Source organism: Triticum aestivum, chromosome 2D (genome assembly GCF_018294505.1).
Source record: "Triticum aestivum cultivar Chinese Spring chromosome 2D, IWGSC CS RefSeq v2.1, whole genome shotgun sequence".
In the NCBI taxonomy this organism is placed as follows: Eukaryota; Viridiplantae; Streptophyta; class Magnoliopsida; order Poales; family Poaceae; genus Triticum; species Triticum aestivum.
Genome location: NC_057799.1, coordinates 211784178 through 211790798, shown reverse-complemented (window position 1 = coordinate 211790798; position 6621 = coordinate 211784178). Strand labels below are relative to the sequence as shown.

At 41.3% G+C, this 6621-nt stretch overlaps 1 long non-coding RNA gene across 3 annotated transcripts; it reads right to left on the bottom strand.

The window, feature by feature from the left end:
• Positions 1-2522: 2522 nt before the first annotated feature.
• On the bottom strand, positions 2523-6243 carry LOC123052604 (uncharacterized). Of its 3 annotated transcripts, XR_006424805.1 has the most exons (4): positions 5749-6194; positions 5517-5661; positions 3469-4999; positions 2523-3338 (listed from the first exon to the last, which is right to left on the bottom strand). It is a non-coding gene; the product is annotated as an uncharacterized lncRNA (long non-coding RNA). The 3 variants fall into 3 exon arrangements; XR_006424806.1 differs by having other exon boundaries at positions 2523-4999; positions 5536-5661; positions 5749-6243; XR_006424804.1 differs by having other exon boundaries at positions 2523-4999; positions 5749-6227.
• Positions 6244-6621: the final 378 nt, after the last annotated feature.

The window sequence follows — 6621 nt, the reverse complement described above, 5'->3', positions numbered from 1 at the left end:
CATAAATGTTATACCTTTCAATAAGTACATGTTGGTGTTATACCCAATAGAAATATACACATGAAATATCTTAGATATAGTATATGAAAATATTTAGAATGATAAAGTCGGTGACGCAGAGCGCATAATTACTTAGCCTACGCTCCGGTCTTAATTAGGTGGGCGGGTCGCGGGGGCAGGAGTAGGCCTCGCCACCGCTGCAAATTAGTTGAGGGTAAAAGGGTTTGAAGGAAATAGTAACGGGACTTAATTTGATTACCTTCGGTTCTCACATGGTCCATGACGTCCTGCTGTCCTCTGCACCGCTACTAATTAGTTTTTTTTGGAGCTGCTGCTCATTAGTTGTGGGTAAAATTGTATGAAGAGAATAGTAATGGGATTTAATTTGGTTACCATCTATACTCGCGTGGTCCACGACGTCCAGCTTCCAAGGTTACTGATCATTGGCAATAATATAGGGATATAATAGATGGTAATGCACCAAAATATTTTACCAAGCAATAAACTACGATCCCTCAGCTATTAAACCTAGTAAGACCATGTTGATATGTAGTAATGAGTTACTACACGCGCCTTGCTATATGTACAGAGGATGGATTGGATGGTAATGAAATTATTTTTCGAGGGAGGTAATGAAATTGTTGGCAGTAAAAAGGATGGATTGGATGGTAATGAAAGAAAATGTTTTACCAACCAATTAGTCAGAGATGATTCAGTCCTGCCTCGTAAACCTAGTAAAACCATACTGATCTGAAGTAACGAATTACTTACTACATTTGCTCTTTGCATTGGGAAATACAGTACAATTAAAGCATAGAAAAAATTTAAAAAATGGACTGCTCTTGATTCTACAGGCCGCATGCAGTAACAGCAAACATAGAAAAAATGATAAAGGAACGGCTCATGATCATACAGGCATGCAGTAACTCATTACTATTGATTTTCCAGGGATGAGCACGGACCAGGCGAAGCGAATGGACCTGGTCGTAAGCTGTTACTTTCGATTTTTCATGGACATAGCGCGTGGTTCGGGCTAATTAGTGCGAACTGGCCTGTTGGGTCAATCGGCCGGAGCGTACGTTAAGACGACATAGTGCGCTCGGGCTTAGTTTAGCACGTCTAATGATAAAGTAGTACGCGTCGGCCACCTTGCCCCGTGGAATCAGCCATCCTAATTAGTTAGCCGTAAATCAGGGGTAGTTGCGAAATAGATTGTAGTAATAAAAAGGATATACTTTCCTAGGAATAATTAGTGCATGACAACGGTAAATCTAGAGAAGGCAGTAGTAATACTGGTCAATCTGATTACTATATTTTCTTATTCTTGTTACTAACAAGGGGAAGGAGTAGTAATTGAGTTAATTCGGTTTTTACTATGTTATCTAGTGCTTGTCACTATCTATGAAAAAAGTGAAACAAAACGTGGAAGTTTTGGGTACAATAGTAAGTGAATTGTTTGGTTACCATTGTTTGAATGAATTTTTACTATGTGCTCAAATTATGGTGCGGGACGGAGATATGTGTGGAGTAGTAACCTAGTTAATTTGATTATTAATATTTCTTCAATTGCTTATTATTATGCCCCCTAATTATGGTGCAAGAAGGGAAGCCGTATGTGTAGTAGTAACTGAAATAGTTCAGTTACTACTTTTACAATGGATATTACTATGTGTAATTTGTAAGTTAAAGTACGGACAAATGTAATTTTCTAACATGTGGTTGGATGGTTAGAGGGACCGTGGTATCCCCAGCCCATCAAGGTTCAAGTCCTGGTGTTCGCATTATTTCGGGTTTTATTTCATGATTTTTGGCGATGCGCTTTCAGTGGAAGGAGACGTTTCCGTCGACGACAAGGCGCCTACAGTGACTTCGGAAATTTCAAGATGACATGACGGCTCAGTTCTCGGAGATGCTCATAAGGGTAGGGTGCGCAGGTGTGTGTTTATAAGGAAGAGTGTATGCACGTATGTATGAGTGCTTTGCATCTATACTGATGTAAAAAAAATACCAATTACCAGAGGGTCCATCCACGTGGTGTATGCTTTACTAGATCCAGGAGTGCGACACCATAATAGTTTTAGTCCCCTTACCATACATGTCATTATTGTTTACCATCGTTAATTACTGGGTCGTAGTGCCATGCATGCAATCCATTACCACATTAGTTGGTACTTTTTACTACCAGAGCCGGAGAGAGGAGATGATGGAGGTGTACTAGATTCCGTACTGTTTATTACTTTTACTAGATCATTGATGGCACGCTTTGCTGCGCCCGTCCATTTTTCCATTTGAACGGTAGTAATTTCCACAAATATATGAAGGTTATAAAGGCATTTCATCTTTCTATTCTATTTCAAAAAGAACAATATAGCCATTCATTTTATTTTGACAAACATTGCACATATTTGGGGGAGATATGGTCAACATGGCACAGGTTTCTCAATCCAATACGCGATGCATCATAATAGTCTGTGTCCTAACCGGCATCAGGTTGAACGTACTAATCTTCAAAAACAACAAAATCAGAAGGAAATCGCTTAATAAACACTATAATTGTTTGGTGCTAGCTATAATAAAACATTATCACAAAATATAAAAGCAATTTGACTACAAATTAGCATAGGTCCTACTAAAACTTCCCCGAGTCACAACACTACACATTTAAGAAGCTCCGCGTACAATTCTTCAGCAACATGTTCTACTACAGGCATCATCCCCACCTTAATCGTGCATTGACGCCAACTCGATAAGAAAAAACCAGAGTGCCTCATCTTTATTGTATGCATGAAGGTAGCTTCCAAACAAGTTGACACCTACCAAGTTATTCAAGGGCGAGTCTTATTTCTATGCTCCAAGCTTCTAATTAGATGTCTGCAGGGGTGATGTTTTGGCCAGAAACATTATTTACTACATGAAATGTAGTACATAAAAGGCCATGCTAAAAAATAGGCATAATAGGAGTGAAATCCTGTAATGAAAATGGGAAATATAACGCAGAAAGTAAAACCAAATTCCAACTTAATCGTGGCCTCAAAGCCCTTCTAGTATCAGTGATCTGCATGATTCTACAATTAGGCAAATGTCTTTGCCATAGATCGGTTATGATCCCTAAAGAATGTTAAGCAGTATGTTGTTTATCTCCAAAGTCCAAGTAATATGCCAAAAATGAGAGTGAGACTGATTCCATAGTAATTACATTAGAATACAAAAAAAGAAGCAAAAACAAGAGAGACATTTTCATTGTACAATATAAAGTGCAAATGTGTGCACACGTGCAATGTGGACTTACACGATCAACAAATAAACTCTCGGTCTTACCAAAGTGCCAGCTGAAACTCCTGCACCATGTCAACATACAAGCATCACAACTCATGTTATTCGTTACCCATCATATACACAACATGCACCTGAGAGAACAACACCGTATGTTTTTTACTTTAATAAGGAGATGGGTGTTTATCCACTAACCTTGCCCGGCATGTACCGCAACATTACTGATTTCTTGAATAGCGTGTACAACGCTTCGACCACACACACGCTAACTGCACGAAAAGGCAGACCGCCCAGTGACACCGTAATCACATTACACATCACATGATAAATAAAGCACAATGAATTGCGACTTGGGCTAGCAACAGGGACGGAGTCAACAAGGGAGAGCTGGGGCCATGGCTCCCCCCACACTACAAAAGTTTCTCAAGTTACCCCAAAATGCTATGTGAGTTAATGCATTTGATGTCTAAATTCTTATGTATGGCCCCTTTGATGCTTTACATGTTTCATTGGCCCCCATTAATAAAATTCCTTGCTCTGCCCCTTCCGGCAAGAGAAGTTCTCTTAGACGTTAATATTAAGAGAATTGATAGCACGGACATAAACGAGGGTCCCCCTAGAGAGGAATTCTGAATCCTCTAATTGCATGGTTTGGAATAAAAAAACTACTCATAAGACAAAATATTCTCCGGTTACACAAGGGATATCCGCAATGCAATATTTCGCACTTCAAAACCAAATGGTTCGTGACCAGAGGTAATTAAAGAGGAATTGGAAAAACTCTGCACTTTGGCAATGTCACCTTATTTTGGTTGATGCTCAAATTTAACAGCAATGGTTGATAATAGGTGTCGCTTATCACGATTCATGAACCATGCATATTCTATCAATTACTATTCCTTGTAGGCCAAAGGATTTTGCTTTTGTTTGAATGATTCTGACAAGATGGCTACGAAAAGAATAGAAAACAAAGCCAAGATTAATTTTGTAACTGTAGTTTGTAAAATGCTTCAGGGCCTTACCAAACCAAACAAATTGTATCGGCGGGTGTGAAGCATCAAGCCTAATTAGCTTGAGAGATCCACTCTTGTTATCACCCTCTTACAATATACAGTGAGCAAGCATATATGGAGCACTTGAACAACTAAAAATACAAGAGATAATAAAAAAAAATGAACAACTAATTGTACATAAACAATTGATTCAGATTAATTAAAATGCTTTTCTCATTGCAAATTACTGTTCCTGATAAATGAACAAAGAGATCAATAGCATGAGGGTGGTGATCCAGTGCGAAAAAAGTAAATCCAAACTGGTAGTCAGTTTCGGGTATCTCTGCCTGGAAGTGTGTTACGTATTACTTCTAGAATGTTTACCTTCCGATGGTTCTTTCTCAAATCAAGGAACTCATAAATATCAGCATGCCAAGGCTCCAAATATATAGCAAATGCACCTAAAAGATAGAACCATTAAGAATATGTAAATTGGGTCCGACCAACTGAAGCTACTTACCTTTTCTCTTTCCTCCACCTTGATCGACACAGCATGCAGTATCACTGAAAACACGTAGGATGGCGACAATTCCATTAGTTCCTCGAATTTAACTGCCAGTAGCTCAAACATTGTGAATTGACACAGATTTGCTTATGGAAGCACATTCCGAGAAAGTATCATAAATTCCCTCAATGATATCGTCTTTCATGCAAACAAGAAAGCAGCTGCTTAACTGCATCACAAATAAATAAATAATAGGAATATTAGTACACAGCTTAACCATTAATACTGAATTCAGTTTTTTTTAACAATACTGAATTCAGTTAAGATAGAAGGTGCAGTTCTTGAGGTGATGGGAGTGATCCCTATTTTCATATCATCACAATTTGCAAATCTGTAGTGCATCTACAGGCTACAGCCCTCTAGCAGTCCATGCATTCCAGATAAAAGGTTCAGGTAACAGGAAATCTCTTCTATACCCTTCAGATAAACTACTGTACTCCCAACTTTGTTGGAAAGTCAAACTTTTTTATGTTTGACCGTCTTTATATAATAATACAAAAATATTTATGTCATCAAATTAGTAGCATTAGATTCATGATAAAATATATTTTCATCATATACGTATTTGGTTTCTTAAAAATTGACATATTTTTATATAAACTCGGTCAAACTTTGAAATAGTCTAACCCTCCAACAAAGTTGGAAGTACACTCTTTAAAGGACTCTTTAAAGGACGGAGGGAGTACATGGTTAGCGAACGCTCACATCCCCTTCCCTGCGTCAGATGCCTGTTTAACCACAAAAATACCATGCTCTTCGGAACACCTTCAGCGCCATTGTGTGTGTACCCGTCCTGCATCGCGTGTTAGCGCCGAAGTGCACCGTGTCGGCCTAATCGACACCCCAAAAATCAGATGTCACACCTCCATACAGCAGCTAGCGGTGGTGCAACAGAAAGGGAGAGAGGTGCGAGCACACCTGTAGGCGAAGTGGACACAGGTCATCGGCGCCGCGAGGAGTCGCGACCAGGAGGTCATGGCGGCGGCACCTAGGGTTCGCCCTATGACCGCGAGATAGGCCGGGGTCGAGGAACTGCGTCGACCCTGCCCATGGACAGGAGCCGTCTGCGGACGCCGGTTCCAGTGGTGCCGCCTTCGGCAAACTCAGGCGTCGTGGTGGACACCGCCGGGGTCAACGGCTAGGTGGGGCGCGGCAGTGGTAGGAGAGGTCGGGATTCTAGGGAGGCGCTGCGAGAGAAGGGCCTTCGCTGCTTGGGCCCAGCGGGGGTCCAAAATAGCTACGGGAGTAGCTTCCCTCGCGGGAATAGGGGATCTCTAGGATCTAGGAAAGGGTTGGAGGAAAAAGGAAACGCACACCTCCATTTAATATCAGCTAGTGAGTGGCGCACATCAATCGTGATGAATGCTTCCTGAAACTGAAGATTGATTGCCCGATTTATCATCCACCCAACAGTCCACCGCCGCTTCGCCTGTAGATGCATCAACTTCGCCTCCCCATGTACCGGTCTGGTCCTCTCGTTGCGTTGGAGATGCCGACCGAGCAGAGAGTAGACTGCTCATCGAGCCACGCATACGCCTCCCAGGGACCACATCGACCCAGGCAGCGATCAGCTCGTATGCAGTGGCACCTAGCCCATTTGGCCCAAATTCACAGTATACGTCCGAAATAGTTCCGGAGCAGCGGCCCTCTCCAGTAGACTGCATGTGGTCAGCGTAAAGAGGTCATGGGGTCCACAGAGACATCCAATGGACAGCAAAGACCGAAACAACAGATCTGACAGTTAAGACCCCTAATGGCCTGAGAAAGCTGGATTAGTGATCAGTTATAATA